This window comes from Chaetura pelagica, unplaced genomic scaffold (assembly GCF_000747805.2).
Source record: "Chaetura pelagica isolate M959 unplaced genomic scaffold, ChaPel_1.0 scaffold3, whole genome shotgun sequence".
NCBI lineage: Eukaryota > Metazoa > Chordata > Aves > Apodiformes > Apodidae > Chaetura > Chaetura pelagica.
In genome coordinates this window covers 1,370,851-1,388,247 of record NW_009952974.1, presented here as the reverse complement: position 1 = coordinate 1,388,247, position 17,397 = coordinate 1,370,851, and positions in this window count along the sequence as shown.

Genomic DNA, 17,397 nt, shown 5'->3' with positions numbered 1-17,397 from the left:
TGACCCTAACTTCTCAGATTTATAGCATGGCCTGGCTCAGAACCACTGCAACATCAGAGCTTTCTTGCAACAAATACTATTATTAAAGTTTGAAACTCTGGCCAAGGCTTTTATTTCTATAACGGTTTATTGTCTCCCTCTCCTCTAGTGCTAAAAGTCCAACAGTACAATAATCTCCCTAGGCTATACGTTAAACACATGCAATAACAGTTTAGAGCTACAACATCCACCTTCCAATAAAGCACTTTCTCTGCAAGGCACTAGGGACATGTGAGGTCCCAAGGTCAGCAAAACACATCTCACTCCATCTTAACCTCTTCTGACATGAAGAGAGATCAACAGATAAGGAAGAAAATTGTGTCCTAGCATGTCTGTAGGTAGAGTGATGTATTTATATAGAGGTGATGTGGAACAGTAATGCCATGAAGGTGGAAGAAAATAATCCAGGGAATTTTCCAGCTGATTTCTTGTAAGTTATGATGCACAAAACACTACTGTTTGCACAGAGAACAGCTCATCTAAGACACAGTCGAACTTGTTTCAAAAGTCACTGTGAAACAGCACAGCTCGCAAATCCTGCCAATAAAGGAGGTAATTTTCAGTGTACTAGGACAGGGACTTCCCACTGAATCCAGCTCTTTTCCCTTCAGGGAAATCAAACATTTTTTCTAGGTGTGAAAGAACTCTGATCCAAAGTAGGAGCTACATGTGACAGTCCCAGTCTCAGCTGACTCTTCTGTCCAACAAGTCTTCACTTTATGTATTGATATATGGAAGAAATCCCCTTGTAAAAAGGAGAACAGAGGTTAATCTTTACTTTAGCAATAAAAATAAGAAGTCATTTCACAAACCATTTTAGTTGCATGTGCAGCCATTTGACCATTATGTAAAAAACAAACAACCCAGCATGTCACTAGAAAGAAGCTACTTCTTGGTGACACTGAAAAGTGGATAGGATGCTATGCTGTTGTCAAAGGGACAGAAGGAACAGTTTAGTCATTTATTCTGACCCATAGGATACTGTCAGCAATTCAGTTTAACCCTTTCACACCTGCATTAAAATTGATCAGTGTTTCCTGGGTGAAGTACAAAATACAGGAAAACAATTCCCTAACAGTGGTTTCTCAAGAATTTCCAACAGCTGCTGCCTGTTGCATTGACTGAACTCAAGCCTCTGAATTAAGTCCTGTGAAATCCAGTACTTGTCCCAGAAGCATGTCTGGGATTATCCTATAGATTTGACATGCACAGGACATAGGCAGCTTCAAAAACAGCTCCCTGCTGACTGAAGGAGGAGCAGGTATTACAGGGTTTTTAAGTCTGCAAGCAATATAGATATTATATCCTTTCACTGTATTACTCTATAGTCTCCAATAAATCTACAGAATTCAACTTACCACAAGGCTACTGTTTTCAGAGTGACTGATCCAATAACTAGTATTTATTTGCTGAGACAAGCTCTATAAAAAAACTCACACTGTTCCCCCCATGACCACAAAGATGACATCTTGTTGCCAATCTGCTGCCAGGAAGCCATCTGGAAACAGCATCAACACCACAATCTATAGGCATCCCTCCAACGCATTAATCAGGTCACCAGAGTTCAATAACTGACAGCATCTTTAAGAACTGGAAAGGATAAAGCTGTGGTAGTAACACACAGTCAAGATTGGTCTCCAGGGCCTAATTAGTTCTTCCTCTTCTTTATTGTATTCCTATTTATTATTTTTTAATACATCATTAGCATTCTCCCCAGCATTTGGTTATGAAATCATTATTTCAGACAACATTGAAGTGCAATCAGTGCCTCAGTTTCATGCACACAAATGTAATGGAAAATGTCTGCTGCCTCACCAAAACAAACGAGCCAGGAGAAGTCAGATTTCTGCCTTGACAGCAGAGTTATCCATAAAAACCCTTAAAAAGACTCTGAAAATGTCTGAAGAGTATTAAATGGGGCATGACAATGATTCAGAGACTGGGAAAAATATGTTGAAAGATATATACATAGGTTTATTGTACCCAGTAAATGTATACAGTTTAGTTTAAGCTAGTTACAAGGTTTCTTATCACACAGAGCATAAGTACTTTCAGAGGAAGACTTAAGTACCAGATGCTAAAGCTACCCCAGAGAAAGACACACCAAAAACCAGGGGCTGGCTGAAGCTGCAGAAATCTGAGTGCTTTCCTTCTAAAGCATGAGAAAAGGTGACAAATCAGAAAAAAGTGTTGCATGTGATTTTGGTCTCCTATCTTTCCCTCTCAAATGAAATGCAGGTGGTTTCCTCTGAGATTTTTTGTTAACATAACAAGTTATTGAGCATGTTACAAGAACAGTGAAAAGACTACTGAAGAGCAGGTAGTAAAAGCAAAAGCACTGGAAATGCCCTAGGGTAATGAAACAATCATATCACAGCTATTCAGTGTATCAGTTCACTACAGCTCTCCATAAAAAACCCAACAGATATATATACACATACATGTATATGACTGCACTGGAAGTAAGCAGCTGTTCATTATCTTGGACAAAACTCTTTGGAAGCAGTGATAAGGTCTTCCTCAGTGTTTGCCCAGCACCTGGCATAACACAAAGTTAATTGTTGTAATACATAACTATAATACAAAAGGGAGCAGTCAGCCCTTGTTCTGAATTAAAGTTAACCAGAACTGTTCAAAGTAGCAGCATCAAGTCCTGACATGGAACCTAAACTCAAAGTTTCATTTTCAGAAGTTGAGACTCAGTATTTGTGGAACATCTCAAAGTTTTAATTTTTCTAGTAAGCTCATTCATATTTTTTTTTTATTTTTTTTTTTTTTTAGTTTCCAGAAGTCTTTTGTCTCATATAAGCCTGGAAAATTTGCAAAGCAGTTTTCCTATAAAGCATGTTTATGTTGTCTCATTTGAACATGGAAAAGGATAAATAAGTTTGTCATCTATAAAGGGCAAGGTAGTGGCAGTCCATATAATAAGTTAAAAGGAATAATTTTAATCTTCTTTTTCAGGCTACAAGCTTCCAAAGGTAGCTAGTAGTAACTTCATGTCTAGTTTATGAACATCTAAAAGTCTTGGTCTGCAGATGGGGTGGAATAGCTATACATAATAAGTCAAGAGTTAGCCTTTACAAACTGTTTTTTACATTGAGTATCTCATTGAGGAAAAATTTCTATTTTTCCTTGCCACTAAATTACATATTTGAGATAATTAATCCATTTGAGCCAATGGAATTAATATTAATGCAAGTGGAGGACAAAAATCTTTTAGCTCAATTCTCTAATGTAAGATTGGCCCAAAAATAATTATTTGACAAGCTCCATAAATTCTGCATAAGAAGTGCTAACCTTCAATATGTGATACCTAAACATTCTCATGGGTATACTTGTATTTGTAAGTGACTTTCCGGATTGTATTTTTTTCCCCCGTATATTAAGATAAGCCTACATTGTAGGTAACATAAGTTTACTCACTCATAAATTTTATTTGGTAAACTCCTAAAGTTTTTTTTTAGTTAGAAGACAACTTTACATTCAGATGTGGAATCAGAAGATTTGCCTTGCTTACCTTTCTCCAGGCCTTAGAGAAGTGCTTTCAAACTCTTTTCCCTCTGATACTCCTTTGTAAAGTGTTTTGAAACCTAGCAATGAAAGTAGCATGAACTATGTAGTTGATCATACCATTGAAGAACACTTTGGTAGAAACCCTGTAGATAATTCACAGAAATTAATGTATTTTAGAGTTAGAAAACAAATTACTATGCTGTTGAAATTGATACCTAAATATCAGATAAGTGAAGCCTGGCTGAAGTAGTTCCATAAACAAATTAGTCTGACTGTGAAGTAGAAAAATGCATCTAGATAACAAGCAAAATCCTTCTGAAGCCTGACACTGAAAGCAATTCCACAACTAAATAACTCCACAGAAGTCAATGATCATGAAAGACCCTGACAGCCACTAAAGATTCATTTGATATCACTCAGTACTGTAGGAAGTCTTCTGCATTGTGAAGTCCAGTTTCTCTTTATGACACACAACTTCTTAAGATTCTTTTCCTTTGCATATACTATAATGAAGTGAGGAGGTACAGGTTTTCACCACAGATGTTATTTCAGTCAGCTTTAATGAAGAAACTGCTCTGGACAATTTAACTCTTTTTTTCAGTAACTTTTCCAGTATACAACTCTACTTCATTATTTAGTTCCTCATATGATGGGGAACTCCTGCAACTCATCAGCAAAATCATCACAGAGACAGCATGTACATTTTTAACAGCTTTCTGGTCTAGGCACATATGTAGTAGGCTTGAGTCCAAGACCTTCAAAAACTGAGCACAGACACATGGATAAATTTGAAGTAAGACTGATCCAGCACTCACAGGCTAAGAGTAAAGGCTCAAACAGACAAGCTCTGCAAATTTAGGGCTTTCTGCATAAGGAATGCAAGGTGACTCCTAACAGGGGGCTGGATGTAGCCCAGAAAAAAAAATCTGAAGACTCCAGTTCTGTGCTCCTAGTAAGAAGGACATTTGTCACCTTACTGATACAACGCAAAAAGAGCATAGTAGGTCTGCTAAACAATCTAGGCATTATCAGTTAATATCAGCTTTGACTAAATAAGCAATATTAATCAACTTGTTTACATATCTTGTTTCAATGCTGGATATCATCTGTAAAAGCAGCCCTTCAGTGTGCATCTGGAGAGAATAAACTTTTGTACTGCTCCTTCAAATGCATGCAGATGCTTTAAGGAAGAACAACAATCTTCCGGTAACAGCACAGAAATTAATATAAACACACTTCAGCTCTTATAAACCTGTCCACAGAGACCTCCCTAGAGTACTCCCCTTCAGGTTTTTTCCATGACTGCAAAACTGGAAAAACAAAGCAGGGGTGTTACATTTTATTAAATTCTGAGCTAGAAAATGTGTAAGTGCAAAGTTTTAATCAACACAGCGTATCCTGTATGTATGAAAAAGGTAACATTTGTAATTCCATCAACATCCGAAAAAAGCTTCATGCCCAGCTTGTGTCTCTCAAATAATAGATGTCTTCCATGAGGTATTATATGTCAGCTATTACCATTGTATCAACAACACGTGAGGATGTTCAGAAATGCTCAGTATTCGCCCATGTGGAAAAGAAGCAAACAATAGAGTATTAGTGTTATTCTAGATCCCTGTACAGTTTTCCAGTGGAAAAGTGACTTCTAAGTACAGGGTACAATCCAAAACAGGGAAATCTATAAAGGCTACCTGTTAGCTTACACAAAGAATTGCACTGATCCTAAGGGCCACCAAATTAAGCCAGCGCACAGATGTTGAATTTTTTAAAAGGGAACTGTATAAGGATGTGGCAAGACAGAAAGAAGACACTAACATGGAGCAGTTCAAAAAAAGCAAGCAGCCTCCAGCAACTTAGGAGAGTGTCCCAGGTCAACTCTTAGAAAATTGATTGCACAAGTAAAGACAGGGCAGCCCATACAACACGGCAAGTCAAATGTAAGGAGGAAATTAAAAGGGCTAAAAGACAATCCAAAAAGCTCCTGCAAACAAAGATCACAGTGCTAGTAAACATCTCTTTAAATATATTAACAAGAGGAAGCCAGCCAGGAAAGCTGTTGAACTGCTGGATGACAAAGGTGTAAAAGGGGCAGATAGGGATGATAAAACTGTAGCAAACAAGCTCAGCAAGTTATTTATATCATTCTTCACTGCTGAAATCTTTGGGGATACATCCACACCCACTATGCTCTTTGTTGCAGATCTGGCAGAGGAGTCAGATCAATCTAAAGTGAATTCAGGAAACGCTAGAACAAACAAGGAAGTTAGATGTTAATAAGTTACTGGGACAGAACAATGTTCAAACAAGTTTTTAAGAAACTCAAATGTGAATTTAAAGAATGGCTAGCCAAGGTGTGTAAGCCAGCATTAGAAAGACTCTCTGTACTGGAGGACTCGCAGATCCTGTTTAACTCCCAGCTACAGGAAGGGCTGTGTAGGGGAACCTGGGAACCACATTCTGGCAAGTCTGACTTCATTCATAGTAAGAGTGAGTTCATTAGAAAGAATTAGCGAGTAAAGGATAGAGCTTAAAGGACACTTTTTAAGATGGAGAGGAATCAGCAGTGCAGTCCCTAGGATCAGTGCTGGGCCTGGTATTATTAAAAATGCTCATCAGTGATACAACTAACTGATTGGGAAAAAAATTGGCAGGTAGGTTTTTGTGGAGATAAATTTCAATAAATTAATGTTGACAATACCAGCTCTAACTCTTCCTACACAGAGGTTGAAGCCATCACTGATAGTTCACTGAAGTCAAGGGCTTAGTATTCAGCAGAAAAAACTCTGGCAAAATACAGGGGATCATAAGAAAGAGATCAAAACAAGGAGGGCATTTCTGCCAATTCACTCAGCCTGAGTGCTCCTACAAGTTGAGCATTGTGATCTGCTCTCCACATACCAAGACAGATGCAGCGTGTTAAAAGGAGGCAAAAAAGGCCAACCAAATAGAAATGGAGCAGATACTTTACATGAAGAGACAGAAATGGCTGGGACTCCTCAGCTTGGAAAGAAGGCAGCTGAGGATGGATATAACCAGGAATAACAAAAATACATGAGATAGTGGATGCGGAGCTCTTTTCCAAAACCTACAACCCTAGAACAAGATAGTACTACTGAAACTAGCAATGAACATATTTAAATAGAAAATATTTGTTTACCCAGCACATTACAAGGTTCTGGAACCTGCTGTCACACAAGGCTGTGAAGGCACAGGATAGCCAAGTGTTCACAGAGGGATTAAACTCCTGGACGACAGGTCCATAAATAGGCACTTAAAGGACTAAACAGGTTCATATCCTCTAATATTCTTAGCACAAGTGCTGTGGAAACTGGAGAGTAACAGAAGCAGATCTCAAAAACAGCTGTAATCTTCTGTTAACTTCTTGGACACAATTCTGGGTTAACTAGAACACTGATGCAGTTTTAATGTTATTAATTTTTTAGGTAGATTCTGCATTCCCACACTTTGTGCTGTTTCCTGAGGATAAACAATGATCAAGAGTAGTAAGGGCTTCAGAAAAGGGCTTCCTGCCACTGTGACAGCCAGACTAGAATTCATTACATGGTTTAATACAAGAATATTGTTTAAAAGATCTGCTTTCTGCCAACAGGTTGACTGCTGTGTCTTAGTATCTAATGATAATTATCCATAAATAATGAAATAAAATAAAGCATACACATGGCTGGTATTTTTCCTCCTGTGTAGCTTCTAGATTTTGTTATTTTATCTGTACTCTAACCCCAGGAAAGGGGTAAGTTGATAGAAAACATTCATTTCCTCTCATGGCAGGGGTGGGAATGGGATAGAGACAGATAAGAACAGCAAAAAAAACCAAAACACAACACACACAAAAATAAAACAATTTAGACCAGTTAGAGATGCCAAAGCTTTGCTTTTAACACCCTTCCCCCTGAAAGCACTTCCTACATCTGTATACACAGTACAGACATCCACAAATAATTATTTTACCAGCCCAGGTAAACTAAGATTTTAATTTAATTTATAAACCAACAAGAAGTTTAATTTCTGAAGAATTTTTTTTTAAATTAACACTGTCTTTGAAGCCAGTAAGGTATTTATATCACAAAAAAAGTTTAATCAGCAAAGCTGTATTTCCTGTCTTGTAAGTGAAGTATAAGCTTGGACAGAAGTAAAAAAAATACCTCACAAGAAGTGCAATTATAGCAAGACTGTCCTCAAGACAGTAAATCCTTTGCTTTGATGTTTAATTTAGTTCATCATCTTGTAACTCTTAGTTTTAAAATATTTTTGTTTCTTGAAGAAAAAAAAATATGTGCTACAAAGGTCAAAAATTTACAAGGTTTGTCAAAGTTGATTTCTATGCCTGCTCTTGACACATTCTGCCTTAAAACCTTACACTTGTAATGAAACTGACTAGAAAGGAACTAGTACTGGAAAGATTAGTCAATTCCATTCAGCATAGAATACAAAATAGACATGAAACATGATGCATTTTTCTCCTCCCTAATTTGGTCAGAAGTAGGCTGTGTTACTACAGTTCTCTACATCAATATCAACAATCATAGACTATTAATGTAATAAACAAGCACTTGTCACACACAAGATCCTGCACAGTGCCCACACACTGATGAACAATCAGCAAGTTCAAGGCAGGTTACCTTAACTGTCAATCAAAACACATTACAATAAAACACCCAGAACAATACAATGCCAAATACTAATCCATATTTACACATTTATGTTTACTTTTACCACCTCAGACAAAAGTAATAAATTGGTAGAGAGTTTGCAATTAGACTGCACTACATTAAATCTAAGGTCAAGATCACACATGTGGAGAGAGAAATAAGGCCCACACTATTTTACCTTGAAAAGAATTTGAACATCTGACTTTCTTTCCTTGATGTTGAGATGCCATGCAAGTAATTAATTTTTGAAACTTCATTTTCTGTACATCTCTGTGGTGCAGCCATGAACCAAGCCCCTACTTCTTCTCAGGCTAACTGGGGCTACGGATCTGGTCTCCATACCCCAACATCCACAGCTATAACTTGGAAGTATCTTGGAGAAGAAATATAACTTTGAGTTTCATATAACATAAGAGGTAATAGATTGAATGAGAACAAACACTTTATTATCCATTTGAGATTAACTAGGTAATGGCCCAATTTCAGGTTAAGCAAAGGTGTGATTCTTCTGCTAAGTTTAAAAGCATTTGAAGAGAACTCAGATAAAACAGCCTTTTAAACAGCCAAATTGACTTCTACACTGCATGCGATGTGCTTAAGTTATCAGCAAGGAGCCAAATACCTATGTTCAGATTGACTTAAGCACGTAACTTGACCCAAAGTCCCCAGCGGTTGCAAAAAATCTTTGGTCCCCCGGGTCAGGTCTGAGGTAAAATGGAGCGAACATTTTGAGCCCGCCTGGCAGGCACTCAGGCCGGCCATCCCTGCAGGGCATGGCACAGCTCCTGCCTCCTCACCTGCCCCACAGCGTGAGTGGATTCCCTCACGGGTACTCACCATCATCCCACAGCAACACCTTCACTCACAGGTACCTGTGCGAGGCACAGGCTGCACGGTGAGACCCGTCAGGTCTGGAGCCGCCCCAAGCTGGTCCCAGCAGGCTCCCGCCGGCCCCAAGGGCACCTCAGCAGGGAGAACCACCACACACCAGAGCCCGACTACTGTGCCAAAATGACGTGTTTTGGTCCCTCAGCCAGAGAAGTTCCTCAATACAGAGGTGTTAGAGAAATGAAACAGCAGCTACTGAGGGATGGAGACGCCCTGTCAGGTCTCCCGTGGCAAAGGGGGCAAGGACAGGCCCGGGGATGGAAGGGACAGTCCCAAAGGACTGCGTCAGTGCTGCTGTGGTTCTCCCACCTGCAGCAAGCAGAGCCTACAAGGGAAAAGGCTGAATAAGTATTTATGGAAGTGACTTCACAATTACAATGGTCTTGTTCCTCAGTATCTGAATCAGTAATCAGAAGGTTTTAAATCAATTGCGAAGGAAATAATCTGAGTCGAGCTTGTTTTGCCAGCACAGAAGTAGCAAGAGTGCTGCCAGCTGCCAGGGCACATCTCTGAGTAGGGCTGAAGGAAGCACAAAATGCAAACTCTGGGGCTCTCTGTGACTGATGAAGTTCAGACTTTAAAAACCAGCAGCCCTCTTCCATTCAAATGCGTTTGCTCCACTGAGGAACATTGACATTTTCACAGCAAAGTAAAAAACTGCTGTACTGCAGAGGAACAGGAAAATTAGTAGGAAGAAGAAAGGGAAATGAAGAAAAATAAACAAAACTTCTTTCACCACTCCCCTGTTCATGAGAAAGATGCACCCAGACATGCATAGACACAGAAACCAGCATCTTTTCCTAAAATAACATGCATAATACATCCTCAGATATTTGCTTGCCACTTACTGATATTAATTCAGTCAGCAGTAAATGCCTCCAGCTGGTTTCAAGTTACTGCCAGAGGAAGTAGTACCATAAAATTTCTCACAACCACCCAAACTATTACTCTTCTGTTTTCTTCCATGTGGGGTCATCACACGCCCTCTGGAAAGCTTAGAGGTATGATACCACTGCAGGCATCTTCAGAGAGACACTAACAATAGTGTATTATGAGGCTCGTTGTAACATCCTTTCAAAATTCTTCAGGTCCAGTGATTTAGAGAAGAGGGTCTTTGTGTCTCCTGTCAGTTCCAGGAAGCTCCTGTCACTGGCATGGCGACTGCATATGGAAAAGAGCTGCTAAATAGACCAGTTGAAAGAATATAAGCCCAGTTTCGCTCCCACATTTCTGAAAACCCTGAATGCTGCAACTCTGTTGCGGTCAGAGGAATTGCACTGCTCTGATACTGGGGGTGAGATACCCATCCACCAGCTGCTACATTTCAAAGCCAAGGCTCCCTCTGAGATGGTCTCACCAGCTCTGCCTGAGATACACCCCCTGAGGTCACCACAGCCAGAATGTCAGCACTTAAACAGCAGAAGCATGTGTATAGGCAGATCCCACCAATCTAACCCGCAACAGCACTGAAGTCAACTTGTGCTGTGTAAAACAGAAAAGGTTTTTCAGCTCCAAAACAAGTCTGGACTTGAACTAGCAATGCAGAGACCTTGTACCACTTTCAACATGAAGCACTGACGTAATGCCTTCCTCTTCTGCCAAAGGAAAAAGAAACTTATGATCATAAAAGACCTAAGGTAAATAACCTAAGGAAAGCAGGCCATTTTTGACAAATTTATCTTTACTGTCTATTTTAAGCATGGTCTGCTTATGGCTTCAGTTTTGTAATTTTTCCTTTGATCAATCAACAGTGTAAAACCATTCAGACAGTGGTTCCCTGACCTAGGCTCTGTGAGTGCTTCTTACAGAATGTGCCCTCACGCTTTCTTCTCCCAGTCACTGTTAATCCTGGCTCAGGAGAGATGGTCAGCAACTGATTTTAATTTTATTTTTATCTTTCAAAAACAACACTGATTCCAAATACATGACAAGCTATGTGAATGAAAAAGCTTTTATATCAATATTTAAGAGTGCTTGTATGATTGTAAGGAATTAATGGAATCATATCTTTATTCTATTAAAGAAATAGGAAACTTTAAGAGTTAACACTACAGAAAACCTCACTACACAACTAAGTACAATTTTAAATTGTGTATTAAGGTCAGGCATCATTATTATTTGCACTGCATGTTTACATAGTAAATTAAATTGTGACTGTCACATAGTATGCTTGTTTGTCTGTCAGGTATTATTCACCAGTTTATTGCACTTCAGAAAACAATCACACAGAAGCCAGATGCAACAACATCCTGATCAGACCTAGAGAGCTGATAGCTGTAGTTCCTTTGACTCGTGCTGCCTGCAAAACACAACTCATAAAGGCCTTAGAAGCAAACAGAAAACTTTACATGATTCCAGGCAGATAAGAACAGCTAACTCACAAAACAGGGATCCTTTCATTACTTGGAATATCTCAGAGAACATCTATGCCAGTCCAAGTACCACTGTCTCTCTCCAACCACTCAAGTCCCAGTCCTTTTTGTAAGGACATTTGCAACTCAGTTCTTGGTCTCTCCATTATCCACTCATTCCTTAATATTTGTCTTAGGTTAACAATCAAGATAGTGATTTTTGCTACTTAGTTGCACATCTCACTGAAAGCTGGATTACACTGGTTTGGATGGTATATAAAAAGTCTTAGGATGAAACTACAGGCTCAGCTGTGAGATCATGCAACAACACAGGCTTGCGCAAGAGTGGCCGGAATGCTGTCCAGCAGAAAAGGACCTGGGGGTTCTGATTGATAGGCAGCTGAACATGAGCCAGCAGTGTGCCCAGGTGGCCAGGAAGGCCAATGGTATCCTGGCCTGTATTAGAAACAGTGTGGCAAGCAGAACCAGGGAGGCCATCATCCCTCTGTACTCATCACTGGTGAGGCCACACCTCTAATACTGTGTCCTGTTTTGGGCACCTCAATACAAGAAAGACATTGAGGTGCTGGAGCCTGCCCAAAGAAAAGCAGTGAGCTTGGTAAAGGGCCTTGAGAATAAGACTGATAAGGAGCTGCTGAGAGAACTGGGGCTGTTTAGTCTGAAGAAATAAAAGGGTGAAAGGAGACCCCCTACAACTACCTGAAAGGACATTGTAAAAAGGCAGGTGCTGGTCTCTTCTCACAAGCAACTGGTGATGGAACAAGAGGAAATGGCCTCAAGCTGTGCCAGGGGATGTTTAGACATTAGGAAGAACTTTTACACTGAAAGGGTTCTCAGACACTGGAACATGCTGCCTATGGAGGTGGCTGAGTGACCAACCCTGGATGTGTTTAAAAGTTAGCTGTATTCCCAAGCACCACATTCAGATTAGTGCTGGACTTGGTAGAGCAGGGCTAATGGTTGGACTCAATGTTTTTAAAGGTCTTTTCAAACCTAAGTGATTCTGTGACTACATTCCAGTCACACACACACACTTCCAGTATAGTTGTGGGCACATCTTTCTCTTCAGATATCCTCTTGCTGCTCCACAAATATCCCAGATCACAAGACAGCTGAAAAATAACAGAAGCAGTAAAAAGACAACTCAGGGCAGTGGTCTTGACCTGCTGTGCAACAATTAGAAATAAACTAGAGAGAGTGTGTAAAACACCACACACCATCACTCGCTTACCCAGCCAGGAGGCCTGCAGCTTCAGACTACCTGGGGACTTCCAGCAATTTAACACATTCCACAAGAAGAAACAACAAGCTTTGCACATGACAGAAAACTAGAGCATCTCTGCTTTCTCCCACAGGTTTTATCTTCTAATTTCAAACTGAGTGTATTGTTTCAATGATCTGTTTCTCATTGAAGAAAATACCTGAAAATGTCCCTCAGTGACAATTCAGTATCCCGTGGCATAACAGCTGCCTCACAAGCCCTAAAAATGCCTTTAGCACCAAAAACCCTGTGCATACAGAACACCACTTCAGTCTGAATAGTTCATATGCCAGCATCTGGCTTTTTTTTGGGGGGGAAGTGAGTAAATTTAATCCAATTACAGCAGAGGTGATGAGGTCAAGCAGACTCTTACTAAGGAATCACCAGCAAGTCCATCCTCAAAACATCAGACATTGCAGCTTGCTGGACTTACTTAGAGAGCTGACACACTGTAGCAAAGTTTAGAATCTCTCGGGCTCCTTATAACATAGGTAAGTGCCAAGAAACTGCTTTGTGCCAACAGCAGAAGAGGAAAGGGATTCGGCAAGAGCGCACTTTGTAAAACACACTGTAATCCTAAGCACTTAATTGCCTCTGGCAAGCCCTGCTTCCCTGTTGCTCTCTCAGAAGTTGTTTTATCTGCAATTTGATGCTCACAGCTACAGCAGTGAATGGAGTGGGGGAGGAGAAACTAGTGGATACCAGTGAGAGAACTACAGTTACCAGTCTTTGCGGAACTACCAAAGCAAAACATAAAATACTGGTATGCACAAGGCCTGATCTGCACATCCAATGACTCTGGAGATCTCCCATGGAAGCAAGTGAAGACTGGCTCTAGGCTCTCTAATCACCTACAGAGACAGTGAAATTTGCTGTAGAGTTGCACACCTGTATTTATACTTTAATTTTTATGTAGGAGTGGCTGCACTTGCAGATCTTCTGAGTGAACCCATGTAGGCCAGTGCGTATTTGAAGGTATAGATAGAGTTTGTGTTTCTTTTCCCTGTCTCTGCTTATAATGAAGCATTCAGAAATATTTTACAATGTTAACCCCAACCATTGTTCCCACATAAATAGAAGACTTAAAGGTAAATAATGCACCAAGACTCTTTAATTAAATAGGGAGGTTCAGGGAGGAGTTTCTGTAGACCCTTTTAAATCTTAAAGCCTGCCAACTGGATGAACAAAAGGTAGATTAGGCTCACATGATAAATCCCAGTAAACCTGAAAAGCCTTTGTTAATAAGTCACGAAGGGAACATTTTTCCCCCTAGAATTTCTGCTTGCCAGAAGCAAGAGTTAAGATTATTTGACCAGGTTTGGTTTCCAGCAGCATGAAATGGGTATATACCTCATGGAGGTCTAATCTTCTTACTTTTATAGAACTCAGTTCTCCTTTCATTCCTACCAGAGGAATACCAGTTATTTCTAGCTTTTCTATAGGTAGCATCAGCTGAAATTTCAGACGCTAAAGAAGTGTATTAAAATAGCCAAGATTCCCAGGAAAATTAAACTACAGTTCTATAGCACCTTTCATAACAAAAACAGAGATACAAATGTTTTTTTTTCATTTCATTTTGGTAGTTCTTTCATGCAGCAGGTTGCAAATGATCCTTTCAGGTTTCCATTCATAAGCTGATGTTCAGTAGCTTGTTCACAGAACCAAGTGATATGTTAGTCTGGCAATTAGTACACTCCTCTCTTGGCTTAATGAAGACATTAACAGAGACAGTCCTTGCTGTAGCACATTCAACAGACCCTTTACAAGTACTCGAGACAAACCTAGATTTTAGCAAGACCCATACTGTAATCACAGGCACAGATGACATTTAAAGCTGTGATAAATAAAAAAAAAAATAAAAATATATGTCTGGAGTCTGTCCTACCTGGATCCATCTGGCTTCACTAACAAATCCTTTTCAGCACTGAAGATTAATCATATCTTCTCTGCATGCGGTGCTGAAATCCAGACAGCATATGTAATCCTAATGTACATCCTGGAAGCATTCTGATCAGTGAAGAGGATGAAGGCAGCTGTGCAAGACTTGCTAAGATCCTGCATGAAACAGTGGATGCCACTGTCACCACTCAGGATCAGTTGTTGTTGTGTTTTTTTTTTCAAGTCTGTTGCAACAGGTGTAGCAACATGTTTCTAGAGCAATGAGAGAAATTACATTCTACCTTCTAATGGGAGGTTAAAAGAAGAAAGAGCATCAGAGAGAGAAGAGAGTATTAACCAGCCATGGGGAAAAAATTACCTTTGTTACCTTGTAACTCATACCTGTGGAGTAAAGCTTGGAAAAGGTATGGAGTACATCTCTAAACACAGCAAAAGCAAACAACTACATCATGTTCTAGTATGAACTTGACAAGTTTATGAAGGAGAAGAGATTAGTCTTCCTGCAAAACCAGGATGAAACACTCCAGGATCATTTCCAGCCCATGCTCAGGCCAGAACCCAAAATACCAAAAAGTCTGACAACCACAGACTGTGGCTCCCAGTTCTCCAGAGTCTAACCAAAAACTTCAGCCACCTCCCTACATGGCTCTCAAACAGAGCTTCTGAGCACACTTTCCAGATTTAGACATGCACAACAGCATTTGGAGCAGTTCTGAATGCTATTTACATCTGCATTTTGTTTTAGGAAGGCTCTGAAAGTAATTTGTAGTGGTCGGTCTAGGTTTTCTGATGCAGTGTATTTGGTCTGTGTAAGGATATGGGTATGGATTTTGATTGACCGTAAAAATAGGATCATCACCCAGAGGAAGTCCTAATGATCTTAAAACAAAAACTGTTGAAAAATCATTAACTTAAGCCAGTGACAATACGTAATGACTTCTTATTTCAGACTTCATAAATCCCCTTTCAGCACTATACAAGCAAACCAAGAGAATGTTATTTATTTCCTCCTCTGCACCACATAACAAGACAAATCAAGTTATGGATAGATGCTCACAACAACAAAAATTCAGATTCCTAACTTTCTTTGCAGCAGAATTTTTAAGATTTCCCCACAAGACCTATAAAATTTGGGTCAGTGATATTAACTAGCAAGAGCCTCCCACATTTTATATTAAACCAGGCATTTTCCTTCTGGTCGTGTATCTCTACAGAGGTGAAATGCCATTAATACCTCACACACCAGCACAGGACATGCTGCCTGTCCTTCTAGTGGCTGGTCCTCTGGTGGCAAACATTCTCCTATTACAACCAACAAAGTCACTTCAGTTATTGCTGAACTTAAATACAGTTAGTATTGTCCTGGAATGCAAAATGCTGAGGACAAACACATCAGTGTATTACAGAAATGTGTTAGAAAGCACAAAACTACAGTGCACATAACAACTAGCTACTGAAGGATCCTATCATTTGAGGAACCCAAAAATGCTGTGGATATGGGTCAGATAACTATCCAGGTAATCTGGCAGTTATTAGTAAATATAATTTTAATTTAAAAACAAGAGGCTCCTGAAATGCACTCTTAGATCCTAGTTCCAGGGACATCTCAGCAAACACAAGCTTGCACAGGAAGACACATTCTGTATTTAGCAAGTCATTAGGAGACAAAAAAAATAAAGACGTTTGCAGGAAGCAGAGGGAGGGAGGGAGATAGTCACTCAGTTTGGGATTTAAAACGTGGAAGGAATTACTCCTTCCTTTACAACTTAGCTGACAGAAATGCTATTTTCAGCACTCCACTAAGTGGCAGCATAATTTTGGAGAGTTGCAGCAGGGAACACACCTGCATGCCATGTAACTCCATGCTCACCCTCCACAGGGTTCAACGCTTGAAAACCCTTAGAAGCAGGGTGTGTAGAACCAGGTATTTCCATTTATCCTCTCAACCATTCCCTTTGTAGAAAACATAACACAGGCTTCAATACACTTTTTATTCCAATTCCTGACTCTGGGCCAAATATTCCTACGGATTTAGTCTGCAAAAGGGAGAACTGTAGCTAAAATATATGTTTAAACTGCAAGAGAAGAGCAGGATTTTCTGTTTGCCCCGGTCTCCAGCCCCCTTTAGTCTGCTGTGCCACTCCCTTCCAGTCTGGGTGTAAGGAGGGGTGACCAGCCAGAGTCCAGATGTGCACATACAGTAAAGAGGATTAAGTGGCATAGAATCCCAAAAACCATATTGCTCCATAGCACGAAGGCAGCATGCAGATAAGTGATTTCACCTCCTCTCCCCCCCTACGAAGTTAATGATTTTAAGCATTCATCTCCTTCCCCCATCCTCATCCAGTACATTTGAGCAGCCTCACCAGCATTTACCCTTCACAGAGACACACAGCGTGTTGTGCAACGTGGTACAAATTACTTTGAGGTTAAAAAACCGCACACATTTCATCTGAAACACGAAAGATGTAAACGCGGGATGAAGTCCTACATGTGACTTCACGTATGCACCCTTCTGCTTGAAAGACTCAGGAGTCCAAGGGAGAGCACAAGAGATGATCGCTACAGCCTAATCTACAAACGCTTGTTCTTAACAAGCCTTTGCTACCTGCCAACACGGAAAAACAAAACTGCACAGACTATATATAGAGTGCAACACGTACTTACTACTCGGTTTGCTCGCTCTCGGATGAATGCCCTCCGGGACAGGAGCCGTAGGTGAGCACTTCTCCCTGCAGGAGCCCGGCTGACT